The 13,997-nt window shown below is 40.9% G+C and overlaps 1 protein-coding gene across 6 annotated transcripts in view; it reads left to right on the forward strand.

The window, feature by feature from the left end:
• UBR5 (ubiquitin protein ligase E3 component n-recognin 5) overlaps positions 1–13,997 on the forward strand; it is a 136,874-nt gene that overhangs the window by 1,015 nt on the left and 121,862 nt on the right. The gene's annotated exons all lie outside the window — the stretch shown is intronic.

Consider the following 13,997-nt stretch of genomic DNA (forward strand, 5'->3'; position numbering starts at 1 on the left):
GGGATGGGTTTGCTATGGGCGGAGGAGGAATTATTATTTTTTTTTTTTTTTGTCTTTAATAAGAAGGCTATTTTGGCTGTGGATTCCTCCCTTTGCCTCCTCCACCGTTCCCTGCCAGTTTAGGATATTGAATTGCAGGGCCGCATGCTCTCAGGGAACTAAGATAAAGCAGGAAAAGTTCCTTCACTGTTGCAAAACAGACTCGGAGAAGGTTGAGGGAGGCCTCCATTAAAGTAAGTCTTAGAATTTAGGACTCCGATCTGATGATGGGCTGAATATTTACGGGGCCAGAAAGTGGGGCATTTTAAGCCTCCCTCTCCCCCAGTGATATAGCTGCTTTCTATTTCTTTTGAGTATAAATGGCCATCGGGACCCAAGTTTAGAAGTTAGATACGATTTTTGCTAAGTGACCGGGTGACATAAGTTGCATGACGCCGTTTGTCATGCGCTTCCCGGAGGGAGGAAGAGGCCTAACTTGCTGCTAAGATAATTGGCCTCGGTCTCCGAGTATCTTAACCGCCTCAGGTGGGGCGGACAGCTTCTCAATCCGAAAGCTGGCCGCTTGGTTTGTGGCAGTGGGTTCAGATTTGTCTAATCTTTGCTGTAGCTATATTGTATTTAACATGTTCGTGAAACTTTTGAAATAACTTTCTGAAAATACTGAAATAAGTTTTGTCATTTATTTTAACATTTTGTTAGGTGATCCTTACTCTGATTTTTATCTCATTAGAGATCGAGATCTCTGAGATTTAATAAGGTTTTTGTTTTGTTTTGTTTTTGTAAATTTTGGAACTAGGCTATTAGTGAGGATAGCTCTACTGTCATTCATAGAACCAAGTTGGTAGTGCTTGTAGTGTAACTTACAAAATTGCACCAGGCAGGAGAGAGGTGGCCATGTTTTCTATATTAGTCCTACTTTATATATACCAAGAATCCTGACTAGCTTACTCAGTTGCCTGTGTATGCCAAAACCTATTTTGCCAGTTGTCTTGGGCACTTTGATTCATTTTTGAACATTCCTTTTACTTCAGCTAGTCTGGGGAATTTACAAGAAATGTATCCTTTTTTAAGCTACCTTTTTTTCATTCCTAATGTAAACAAGTAATCAGTTTTGGTTTTGATTCCTGTGGTGTCAGTACACAATATTAAGAATATTTAAACCATCATGAGTTTTTATGAAACAGAAGTGGATCTGATTCATATTATAAAATGTGTGTATCGAGGTGGCAGATATTTGAGAAAATAGAAAGTACTGTAGGTAAAATTTTGGGGACATACAGTTGAGCTGGTAGCAGTAAAGAATGGTCTGTTGAGATTTGTGAGGACAGCATTTGAGACAGCCATGCACCCTGTTTTGATGTAGCTGACTTATGGTGGAGCTGTTCTGTGTCTCCCCTTCAAAGGGAAAGATCCTTTTTGCATACCTCATTGCAGAGTTACAGGCTCAACCTATTGCTGCATTGCTTGACAAAAATCTGTTTATAAAACAGACTGGCTTTCTGGAGCCTTTTAAATGGAACAAGAAGCCCAGAATATTTTCATCTTCAGATAAAAACTTTACCAAGATTTAGTAAGTTTTGGTAATCGAAAAGGGTGTGCCACTGTAGCTTGACTTTTATATGAGAAATGTGTCTGTGCCAGGAATGAAATGATAAATGATATTTTTGGATGAAAAATGGTGTAAATAAGTAGACTTTATTCTTTACATGAAAAGCAGTAAGATTGGACAGGCAGTATGGTATTGCAAATAAATTGGTGAGTTAAAGAAAATATAGGGGGCCTCAAAACATCAATATTTTCTTCTCCAAATAAGTTTTCTTTTTATAGCCACATCCTGGGGCGCCTGGGTGGCTCAGTTGTTAGGCGTCTGCCTTCAGCTCGGTCATGGTTCCAGGGTCCTGGGATCGAGCCCCGCATCGGGCTCCCTGCTCTGCGGGAAGCCTGCTTCTCCCTCTCCCAGTCCCCCTGCTTGTGTTCCCTCTCTTGCTGTCTCTCTCTCTGTCAAATAAATAAAATCTTAAAAATAAAATAGCCACATCCTGTTAAAAGTCAGATATTTTGTTGAGTGTAATGGTGTGATGTGTCAAATATCTAAAATATACTCAGTGTGAAAAAAGTTTGTGTTTTTTTTCTTTGTGTTTTCAGACTTGCTAATTCTGTAATAATCTTTGTATATTGGGTTAGAATCTTTAATCATTGCCCTGGGAGACCAAATAATGAATGCAGTTGATGAATATAGGTGGGGGTGGCTAGGGCAGAGGAGAGGAATTCAGAGAGCCTAGGATGTTGGTTGTGGCTTCCCAGAGTGATTAAAAGGTCCTTAGTGCTGAGTGGCTGGCCTTATGCAAATATTCACTGTGTTGAATTGAAACCATCCCTGCTCAGATACTTTTGTGACATTTTGATTTTCTTTCTAGTGAATTTCTTGAGTTAGTACTATGTTCCTGCTTAAATCATTGTCTCAGAGAAACAGCAAAAGGATATCAAGAACATGGGAAGAGCTGGAAGTGCCTACTCACTAAGATCTGGAAAGTGCCAAAGAAGTCCTGTAGACCAGTCTTTTCACTAATGAGTCGAAAAAAACAGGCCCGGAGCTTTGTGGAATTTATCCAGGGGTACACAGTGAGCTACTGACAGATGAGGTCCACATGATGGTCTCCCCCCACCCCGCCCCGGTCCAGGTCTCTTTCTACTGTTCCACATGGCCTGTGTTCGGAGATTTCCTTGCCTTTTGAGGCATGGCAGCCTTAGATCAGCCACCTGTCTTAGAGTTTTGATTTCTTCTTCCCCTCACCTCCTCCTTCCACTTAGGCCTTTTGTCAGGGGCCTGACCCTCTTAACCCTTTCCTAGAACTGGCCTAAGAGAGGCCTTTTTAAGGTGATGTGGGTATGCCGTGACTTGTCCCTGTCCTGAATTATTCCTCATGGTGCAGGTTGGTTACAATAGGAACCAGGTCTCACTGTTTGTCTATATGTGGAATTTTCCCGTGAGCTTTGCTTTTTGGCATTGTAATGTGTTGTGCAATCAAACAGTCTGGGTTGAGATTGTCGTATCAAAAGGTTTTTTCTCTAAGGAGCTTCCCCTTTAGGTACTGTAAGGCTACCAGGTAAGATAATATAGAGAGGAGTTAGAAATTTTGAATATCTAAATCTGGGTTTGTCTCAGTCCTGCTACTTACTATGTGCTGGTAGGCGAGTCATTTAACCACTTAGAGCCTTACTCCCTTGTCTTCCCCCTGCTCCCCCTCCCCATCTCTAAATCAGGCGTAGTACCCATCTCAAGGTTGGTAGGGAACAACTTGAGATACTGGGTAGGAAAACACAAATATTATAATGTGGGTAATGTGGAAAATATGAAGAGGTGGTTACTTTTGACTGCTTTTATGTGGTGTCTGATTTTCAAATCAAAAAGCAGGAAATCAAAGAGATTGCTCTAGAATATCCTTACCATTGAGTGCAGAATCCATACTTAGTCTTAGATCAGTGGTTCTCAACTGGGTGCAGTTTTGTGTCGTGTCTCCCCCTGCCCCCGGGTATATTTGGCAGTGTTTGGAGATACTTTTTTGATTGTCACAGTGGGAGCATTGCTACTGGCCTCTAGTGGATAGAGGCCAGGGAAGCTGCTAAACGTCCTACAATGCATAGTACAGCTCCCACACGAAAAGAATTATCCTGTCCAAAATTCTAGTTGTGCTGGGGTTGAGAAACTCTGTCCTAGCTTATCTTGAATATATACAGATGTAAAAATAAATGTAAATGACTTTTATGAAGAAAAATTCCAGCAATATAAGTTGTTAGTTTCATAATGTGACTATTTAACATTAAAATTAAAAAGTCAGTTCCTTGGCAACACTAGCTACATTTCAAGTGCTCTGTAGCCACATGTAGTTAGTGGCCACCATATAGGACAGTGCACATAACATGTCAGTGCCGTCACTGAAAGTTCTGTTGGACAACAATGAAAGTGCTTTTTTGCACAGGGCATGGCATTCAGTAAGTGGTCCTGATTTTTATTAGGAACCGTTGGGTTTTAAAGATTCAGGGATGATATCCTTGCCCTCTAAGTAGGCGCCTGAACACATGCCAGGGATTACATGGAGCTGAACCAAGGTTGTGGTGGGTAGATGTTATAATAGTGGAAAGCTGCCTGAAATTTCAGTATGCTACACCAAAAAACACAAGTATTAGTCTTTGTGGGATAGAGACTCACATCACCAAACCAGAGGGAAATCTCACTGATTATTGAGATTGTTACCCAGGCACAGTAATACTAGAGGACTGTACTGGAAAGGTACAGGCAAGTTTAACTGAAATGACTAAATGAAGCTGATTAAGGAAAGTAAAAGCTTAAAGACAGGGTATGAAATAGCCAAACAAAAAATTGAAAATCAAAACAAAGCATATCAGTTTTATAAATCAAGAAATCAGGGACTAAATTATAGGCTTAGGAGTGAACACTTGTGAAGGAAATTACGCAGTACACGGAAGTGCAACTAGGAATAATGGGGTGAATTTTAAGAAAGATAAGGATTTTTCCCTAGCAGTTAGGTTATTTAGGAACTGATCTCTAAAGGAAAGTGGAATCACTGAAGGCTGCGTCAGATTGCACTGCAGTAGGGGCGCCGGGCTGGCTCAGTCGGTGGAGCATGCGACAGTTGATGTCTGGATTAGAAGTTGGAGCCTCACGTTGGGTATAGAGAGTACTTAAAAAAATAAAATCTTTAAAAAATAATTACACTTTAGTAGCTCCTATGGGGTGTATTGAAGGAAGCAGTATTATGTTGCGGGAGAATGTACTTGCGTCTTCTTTCCCCCACTTTTATCGTATCTACTTCTAATTAAGAAAACAAACTCCATTTGTGGTCTCTTTTTCTGTCATTTTGCCACCTTGGCGTTCTGAGCAAATGAAAACAGCCTCTCCTAGCTCACTGTGATTATGAATTGTTGGTTTTTTTTTTCTAATTTTATGTATCTATTTGACAGAGAGACAGCGAGAGAGGGAACACAAACAAAAGGGGGGTGGGAGAGGGAGAAGCAGGCTTCCCGCCGAGCAGGGAGCCCGACGCGGGGCTCGATCCCAGGACCCTGGGATCATGACCTGAGCCGAAGGCAGACACTTAACAACTGAGCCACCCAGGCACCCCAGAATGTTTTTTATAACAAGCAATTTTTAGGGGCGCTTGGGTGGCTCAGTTGTTAAACCTCTGCCTTCGGCTCAGGTCGTGATCCCAGGGTCCTGGGATCGAGCCCTGCGTTGGGCTCCCTGTTCGGCGGGAAGCCTGCTTCTCCCTCTCCCACTCCCTGTGCTTGTGTTTCCTCTTTTGCTGTGTCTCTCTCTGTCAAATAAATAAAATCTTTGAAAAAAAAAAAAACGTTCTTGGAAAAGATCTGGAAAATACAGAAGATCAATTTGAAAAGTTTAATAGTGCGACCACTGTTAACATTTTGTGGCTTTCTAGTCTCTTTCTGTACCTGGATATTTTTGTTTGTTTTTATAATAGTTGTGATCATCCTGGGTATAGTTTTATATCCTTGAAACTTCTCTTGACTTTTATATGTTACAGTATTTTCATGCGAAATAGCTATTTATAAGAAATCTATATTTTTCTTGACAGCAAATTTATGTGTTAATTTAAAAAATTTATATATATAAAGTGATGATATTTTAGAATCCATTAGTATTGATGGTATTCTAGATTGCATATAGAGATATAACAGTGTCCAGTGTAGGAAGCAGTGTGGACTAAATGAATGGATAGATTTTTATTTCCTTTCCCCATCAGTTCAGCCTCCATTTTTTTGTGATCCAGAAGAAAAAGTGTTGAGAACCTACCATTTCAAGAAATTAGCTCTGCTCCAGCATGAATCTGCTGTTTCCAAATACAGGTGACAAGGTGTTCCAGATCTTTATGTGAACTCAGATACTAGGTCTTCCTCACAGCTGATCTGAAACTCCAGAGATGGCCTTTGTGTGAGTGGCTCCCACACCCTCTTACTTAGGGGTATGGTGGAGATTCGTCTGAGATTTTCTCTGACAGTCTGCTTGCTATGATGTGGGAAGTGGAGGATGATGGGTGGCTTAAACCTTAAGGAAGAAAAGGCCAGATTTGAGATTAGGAAGTTAATGTGAGGAAAGTTAAGAAAGCAGAGACAGGGACGCCTGGGTCGCTCAGTTGGTTGAGCGTCTGCCTTCAGATCAGGTCGTGATCCCGGGATTCCAGGATCGAATCCCGCATCGGGCTCCTTGCTCAGCGGGGAGTCTGCTTCTCCCTCTGCTTCTACCTGCCGCTCCCCCTGCTTGTGTGTGTGCTTGTGCGTGTGCGCGCTTGCTCTCTGACAAATGAATAAATAAAATCTTTGAAAAAAAAAAAAAAGAAAGCCGAGACAATATGGTAGGGTTATTTTAATGTCTAAATGATGAAAACCAGGTTCTCTGAAAGGCGTTTTGGGGAGGGGTATTGGGTTTTGCAGTTCAACATCTATTTTCTTCTACTGTAGGAATGGCTTTGTTTCTTGTCCAGAAGTAATTTGAACTAGTCCATTTATTGTTCTGTATCATCATCTGCATATAGAAACCCTACATTGTCTTTAAAAGAAGCACCAATCAAGTGATTTTTATTAAATTGTGTGCATATTTAGTTTAAACGTTCAATTCTCTTAGCATGCTTTTATTTCTAGTGGTGTTTAACCTGGTCTTCACTCCTATCAGAAATCTCTTGTTGTTTTCCTTAAATGGTGATTGTGTTTTTCTTCTTATCAGGTGTTCTGATTATTGTATGTAGATGGAGAATAATTGAGGGGGAGTGAGTACTTTGATGTTGTGGACAGTGTGCTCTCTCCTTTCTGTGGTTGCTCTTCTGGGGGGAGGTATAGAACTACTTTTTCTCTGCCTCCTGCAGTCACAAGCAAGAGATGACATGTGGGCTGATTTTGCTGGCAGCAGCTGCTCATCTTTCTACCACTTCGGAGAGCTGGAAGCTACTGAAGAATGTGCACAACACCTGCATCCAGAGACAGGAGTCATATGTGGTTAGCAGCCACTCCATACCATTCCAGAATGTTTCTGGTTTCACAAAACTCTCTTGAGTGGAGGGTCTAGGGCAGTTGGTCTTTTTCCTTTCTTCTCCAGGGCCTCTAGATTCCTCAGAAGACTTTTGGAAATGTAAAAAGCTTTTTCAGCTTTCATGAAGATTTGATCATTCTTTGGTGAATTCTAGGACATTCTTGAGGGGTGATAGCATTGGTTTTTGGGTGTGGTATGTTTAAACCATTTGTTTTTTTCTTTGGAATGGAGTTTTTCTGACAACATTGAATTTTTATAAGAGTAACATAACCTAACCAAATTGTAGTAAAAACATTTACTGTGGCTTTTCTGATTAAGAGGTTCTTTGATTTAAAGTAGTACTTCTCATACTGTCTAAATGGACCACCATCATCAGGCGCACAAAAGCTTAAGGATTACTGTATAAAAGGCTCTTGTTCACATTCCTTTGTATTACAATTAAAATAATTGATGACAGCAGATAGAGCTGTGCTTGCCAGGGCCTCACTGGCCCCAGACTTCCTCTCCCCCTTAGACTACAGGTTCTATATAGGCTGTTGGCTTGAGAATAGAGTGTTTTCCTGCTCCTGGAGGCTAGAGTAATTTTGGTTTTTTCTACAAATGAAATTTTAAAAGTTTGAGTAAAGTTACATAAATATTAGGTCCTCCCTAGAACTCTTTTTTTTAAAAAACATTTTATTTATTTATTTGACAGAGAGAGAGACAGCAAGAGAGGGAACACAAGCAGGGGGAGTGGGAGAGGGAGAAGCAGGCTTCCCGCCGAGCCGGAAGCCCGACGTGGGACTCGATCCCAGAACCCTGGGATCATGACCTGAGCCGAAGGCAGACGCTTAACGACTGAGCCACCCAGGCGCCCCTCCCTAGAACTCTTAAGACACTGAGAGGGTAGCTTTTTAATAACACACGTCAGTACTCATAGGGTTACAGTCCAGCTGGGGGAGTGAAGCTGATCCAGACCACTAGCAAACTTTGAAAGACTGGTGCAAGAGGTAGTGGAGTTTAGCCTGTACAAATATTTGCCATGTGTTGCCAGCACTGAGTTGGAAAACTGTGTTAGATTAGTTTTCCTTATTCAGTAAACGTTTGTGTGCTTCTCACCCTCAAACGTTGTGCTAACCCAGGAGTGGGTTTCACTTGTTGCACCAACTGTGATTCACGAATCTCTTGCACCAACCCTTTCTGAAACTTTGGGTTGAGAGGCAGTTGGAACATTTTCTGCCTCGTTGGGCAAGTTTGGAGAATAGTGAGGTGATAGATTAGTGGGCCCGGGGAGCGGCATCAGGTGGGTGTGCCATGTATTTTTCTTTTTAACTGTTTACTTTGAAATAATTATAGACTCACAAGTAGTTGCAAAAATAGTGCAGAGGGCCTGTGTCCCCATAATCTGGCTTACCCTAATGGTAACATCTTGATTTTACCAAGTATTTTTGACATCCTTGCAAAGTGCTAGAGATTTAAAGGAGCATTTCCCCATGTGCATTTTTGAAAATTGCTTATTTCTCTGCTAAGATAACATAGATTAGAAGACACAAATTTAGAGAAGACTTGGTATTCTTAGACGAGTTTGAATTGATGAGATATATTCTAGGTAGTGAGTAAGTTTTTAGTCATTCGGTCTTTGACATGATGGTGAGTGGAATCTAAATTGGAGGAAGTCAGTGGTCAGGGATTTGTTTTTTTTTTGTATCTGACGCTAATTGGCTATGTGACCATGAGTCAGTGATACAGCTATTATTGGTAAGTGAATGAATTGGGCCAGATCATGTAGGTTTTCTCTGCTCAGTTTCTATGCTCTTGGGATTGTGCTAAGGAAAGGATTTTTATATCGTAGAATGGTTCAGTGGGAGAAGGAACTGTGTCTATGGTTGTCTATGATTTCTTTCACTTAAATTTCATCGATGAATGGAAAATGAACAAAGAAAGTGGGAGAATGAATTTTTACTCTTTTACTCAATTTAGTAACTGTTTTGCCAACTAAATTATATACATTGGGATACAAAGATGATGGCCTCTGCCCTCATGGGGCATGCATTTTACAGGAGAGGCAAACAGGTAAGAGGGAATTAAGTGCTACTAGATAGTATAAATGACAGGGAAGACGGACCTGATGATTAAACCTGGTGCTTATGAAGGGCTTTGAAGACAGGGTTTTGCAGGGTGTGGAGACTGGTTCATTCTCTTATTTCTGTTCTCTTGAGCGTGATGAATTTTCTTTTAGAGACATGGAAGATACTGTCAGCAATCAGGGCTTCACCAGGGGGTGATATTGATAATCAGAGTTATGTGATAATGTGTTGTGTGAGAACAGTGTGTGAAAGCAGTTTACATATGGACAGTGGGTTTTTTGTTGTTGTTGTTGTTTGTTTTTGTTCCTTTGCTTTTTGTTTGCGAAAGGTACTGTCCAGGCATCAGACAAGAAGATAGGTCTCAGCGGGGTGTGAAAACAGGTTGCTTCTTCCTAATGCTTAGACTGACTTATTGTTGGAGTTGGCAAGGAAGGGAGAGGGGATACTTGAAGAGCTTATATGGGGAGTCTATGCTCCTTTCTGCTCACTCGTGTTGCACAGGCTGGGATTGATCCTGTGATCACCTTGAATACTACCAGGAGAGAGACCCTTAAATGTGAGACTGTGTGTCCTCTGATTCCTTCATTGTTACTGTCTTCATTTAAAATACTTAATTTCAGGGGCACCTGGGTGGTTAAGCATCCTACTCTTGATTTCGGCTCAGGTCCTGATCTCAGGGTTGTGAGATAGGTTAAGCATCCTACTCTTGATTTCAGCTCAGGTCCTGATCTCAGGGTTGTGAAATAGAGCGCCGCTCTGCATCCAGCTCTGAGCTGGGTGTGGAGCCTTCTTGAGATTCTCTCTTTCCCTCTGCCCCTCCCCCCCTAAATAAATAAAATAAGATATTTAATTTTATATAGTACTCTGCCAGAAATATATCAGGATTATTTGTGGTTATAGGCATTCATGGGAAAGAACTGTTTTAATGGATATGGAATTTCACATCAGATTTAAGACCTCAAGGTGAGATGAAATAGTCAAAAATATGTGGGGGCACCTGGCTGGCTCAGTCTATAGAACATCCAACTTTTTTTTTTTTTTTTTTTGAGCATTCAACTTTTGATCCCAGGGTCATGAGTTCGAGCCCCAGTTTGGGTTTAGAGATTACTTAAATACATATCTGAATTTAGATGTGTCTGCTTAATTCTTTAAGTTTTGTACTAAGTTTTCATCTGTCTTCAGGTTTGTTTTATGATACTGACATTCAATATCAAGTATTAAAATTTCTACAGAATTTGAGTGTGTAACTGTGTATCTGTAGGATTTTATGTACCATAGATGGGTCCTGATGGGAAGAGCTGTGAGAATTAAAAAGCCACTGGACTCGGTGTCAGGAGGCTTGGTCCTTTTGCTAACTAGTTGTGTAGTCTTGGGCAAGTCATTTCCCTGCAGTGAGTCTTAGTTTACTCATTTGTAAGATGGGGGGATGTGTTTGATGTCTGAAAGTTCATTTCAGCTTGGAGTCTCTGTGAACTGTAGGGCTGTACATACTGTTTTATGAGCCGTAGTTGATGTTATGTTCCTCAGCTTTGCCACTTTAAAATTTAATTTTTATTTCCTGCCTTAGACCTGCTCTTCTTCCTTTCTGTACTCATTCTAATAGGTATGTAAAAGCAGTGGACATTGTAAATTCTTACCACCTTGGTGGGTTAAGTGGAGGGGAGCTCTTAAAAACCATCCCAACTCTTCTATATCTTCTTAAAATATTTTAAACTGTGAGAGCCAATGTATTTAACTTGACACGAATGAATTCAGTGCAGTTATATTATCTTTTAATTATATTTTCCATGTAAACTTAATGGGGAAGTTTCCGTGTGGCGAAAGCTTATTTGAAGTAAGGGGTGATAAAGCAAAAGCACATTGACAGTGTAACGTCTCCTGGGATTGGGAGTTTTCGTTCCCCTTTGGTTTCCAGTGAGTTGAGACTGTTCTTTTTGGAAGGCTATTTAGTAGGTCCCAGTACTGTCGGGTGCTCATCAGGAATTTGTTCAATTTTTCAAGATACCTATTATCATTTTGTACATTAGTCTGTAATAGTTGACGTTAGTTTTTAACTTGAGTAGCCTACTAGTCTACTTGACATTGACTGCTGAGTCATTTTTGAGATGTTCAGAGTTTTACACCAAGGGGGATTTTAGGGTTTTTCATATTTTACAGCTGAGGAAATTGAGGGCAGGGGGGCCCAAGTGATTAGTTAAGTGGCAAAGACTAGACTCTGCACCAACTCAGCTTTTTATTTTTTTTAAAGATTTTATTTATTTATTTGACAGAGAGAGACACAGAGAGGGAACACAAGCAGGGGGAGTGGGAGAGGGAGAGGCAGGCTTCCGGCTGAGCAGGGAGACCGATGCGGGACTCGATCCCAGGACCCTGGGATCATGACCTGAGCTGAAGCCAAACGCTTAACGACTGAGCCACCCAGGCGTCCCTTTTTTTTCTTTTTAAAGATTTTGTTTATTTATTTGAGAGAGAGCGTGAGAGAGAGAGAGCGCACAAGCAGGAGGGAGCGGCAGAGGGAGAGGGCGAAGCATACCTTCCCGCTGAGCAGGGAGCCTGTCGCAGGGTTTGATCCAGGGACCCTGGGATCATGACCTAAGCTGAAGGCAGACGCTTAACCGGTTGAGCCACCCAGACGCCCCTGCACTAACTCAGCTTTATTTCTTTTCCTTTTCTTTTTGGAATGGGCATGGGGAATTACTTGTTTTTCTGATGCATATTTATTACTATATATAAATGCAATTAAATATTGATATATACACTTTGTGTACACACATGCCATTAAAGGAGCAAATTTGGGGGCTTCTGCTACATTATCAGTTATAGTCTTGGGTGCACGGTGGTGGAACTTAGTCGGTGGTGCAGTGAAAGAAGTTTTGGATTCTTCCCCAGAGGCACATAGCCTGGTCTTGTGAAGAAGGAAAGCTTTCCAGAAGAGTCAGAAGGAGGATGGGGATTCTGAGTAGGAGGTAGGCTGAGAGGACCCTGGTCACCAAAGGTGTGGTGCAGGGCAGGGCGTTGAGGACTGGAAGAGCTTTGTAGGCACAAGGAACTGCATGTGTGAAGACCCTAAGGTGAGAGAGGGCTTGAGGAACTATAAGAAGCCCAGAATGCTTAGAGCAATGAGTACATAGGGTTTCAAATCAGTTGAATAGTTCTTGTAGAAAGGAATACAGTGTTAACTGTCTTCAAAAATGAGCTTGGTATTATCATGAAAAATAAATTTGATGTGCTAGGTTATGCGCTGGCTGTGGCTGATTAATTTAGTAGGTTAGACTTAGCAACTGAACCAGCGCAGCGCAGTAAAGGGTGTGAATTCCATCCCAGTTTAGGACAGTTGCTTGATTTCATGGCTACAAATAGCATCCTTTACCTCCATCCAGCCTAGTTGTTGGAATTTGCTCCTGTTAATGAAGATGAACCAGCTTGGATGGGTGGTTCAGTTCAGATGCTTCATTGCTGTTGGGAAAACACTGCAGATGCTACGGATGAGCTAGTAATGTCACTGAGATGAAGAATAATGCATTTTTCTAAGAGAAAATAGTCTGTGATCTTAACCATGTTAAGGACAAAAGTTTCATGAGAAGTGATTGAGGAAAATGACAGTGCACTTGTCTCTGGGTTATGGATGAATTACTTTTGATGTCTCAGGGTGTTTTAGCATTTTATATGCTTCTATGTGAGTATGTGTTTTTTAAATAATAGAAACAATAAATCCCTAACAAAGTATTTTAGTTTAGTTAGCTATTCACATGTACTATTCACATACGTACTAACTACGATACCTCAGGTACTAGGAATGCAAAGACCACACACAATAAGCTTGTCTTCAAAGAGGCCACCTCTCAGCATTCCCACGAAACATGAAAAGCATTGAATAAAGAAACTTAATTTCATTAAAAATTTTTTTTTCTCTAGAAACCTCTTATATGAAATATAATTCTTTGTGTAAAACTGAGGGGTGATTCTATAAATAAATTTATTATTTTAAAAATTTTATTTTGAGCTTTGATATTGAACAGAGTCCTAAATTAGGATTAGATATTTGGGCATAATTTTTTATTTGAGCTTATGGAAGTTTGTTCACAGCCTGCCCCCAAAGGAATGGTGTGTAATGAAAGCCTGTTGGATTTTGGACAAGAACTTACCATTTCCATTTTACATTCATAGTTCACCCAGGGAGAAGATAGCTTGTAAAAAACATTGCGGTAAAATTTAAGCACTTATTTTTTCTAGTAAACTGACAGAATTTTTATCATAACTTAAATATAAATGAACACTATGAGAAAGCATTTTAAAAAAATGCGACCTGGGGCGCCTGGGTGGCTCAGTTGGTTAAGCGACTGCCTTCGGCTCAGGTCATGATCCTGGAGTCCCTGGATCGAGTCCCGCATCGGGCTCCCTGCTCGGCAGGGAGTCTGCTTCTCCCTCTGACCCTCCCGACCCTCCCCCCTCTCATGTGCTCTCTCTCTCTCAAATAAATAAATAAAATCTTTAAAAAAAAAAAAAAAAAAAAAATGCGACCTAAAGTTTGTCTGATTGATTGATTGATTCATTGTTAGTCAACAAATATTTATGAGGGCTTGTTTTGGGCCAGACTCTTGGGCTACAACAATGAATATAGGAGGCACAAATTCCTTCCCTTGTGGAGCTTACATCATCATAGTGACATGCTTTTTGTGTGTTAATTATTAGGAAACACTTCTTTTAAATGTGAGGTGTTTAATTTCCATGTTACATCTATTTGAAATGTATTCTTATTAAAAATTGTATTCAGGGGCGCCTGGGTGGCTCAGTCATTAAGTGTCTGCCTTCGGCTCAGGTCATGATCCCGGGGTCCTGGGATCGAGCCCCGCATCGGGCTCCCTGCT

This window comes from Halichoerus grypus, chromosome 5, assembly GCF_964656455.1.
Source record: "Halichoerus grypus chromosome 5, mHalGry1.hap1.1, whole genome shotgun sequence".
NCBI lineage: Eukaryota > Metazoa > Chordata > Mammalia > Carnivora > Phocidae > Halichoerus > Halichoerus grypus.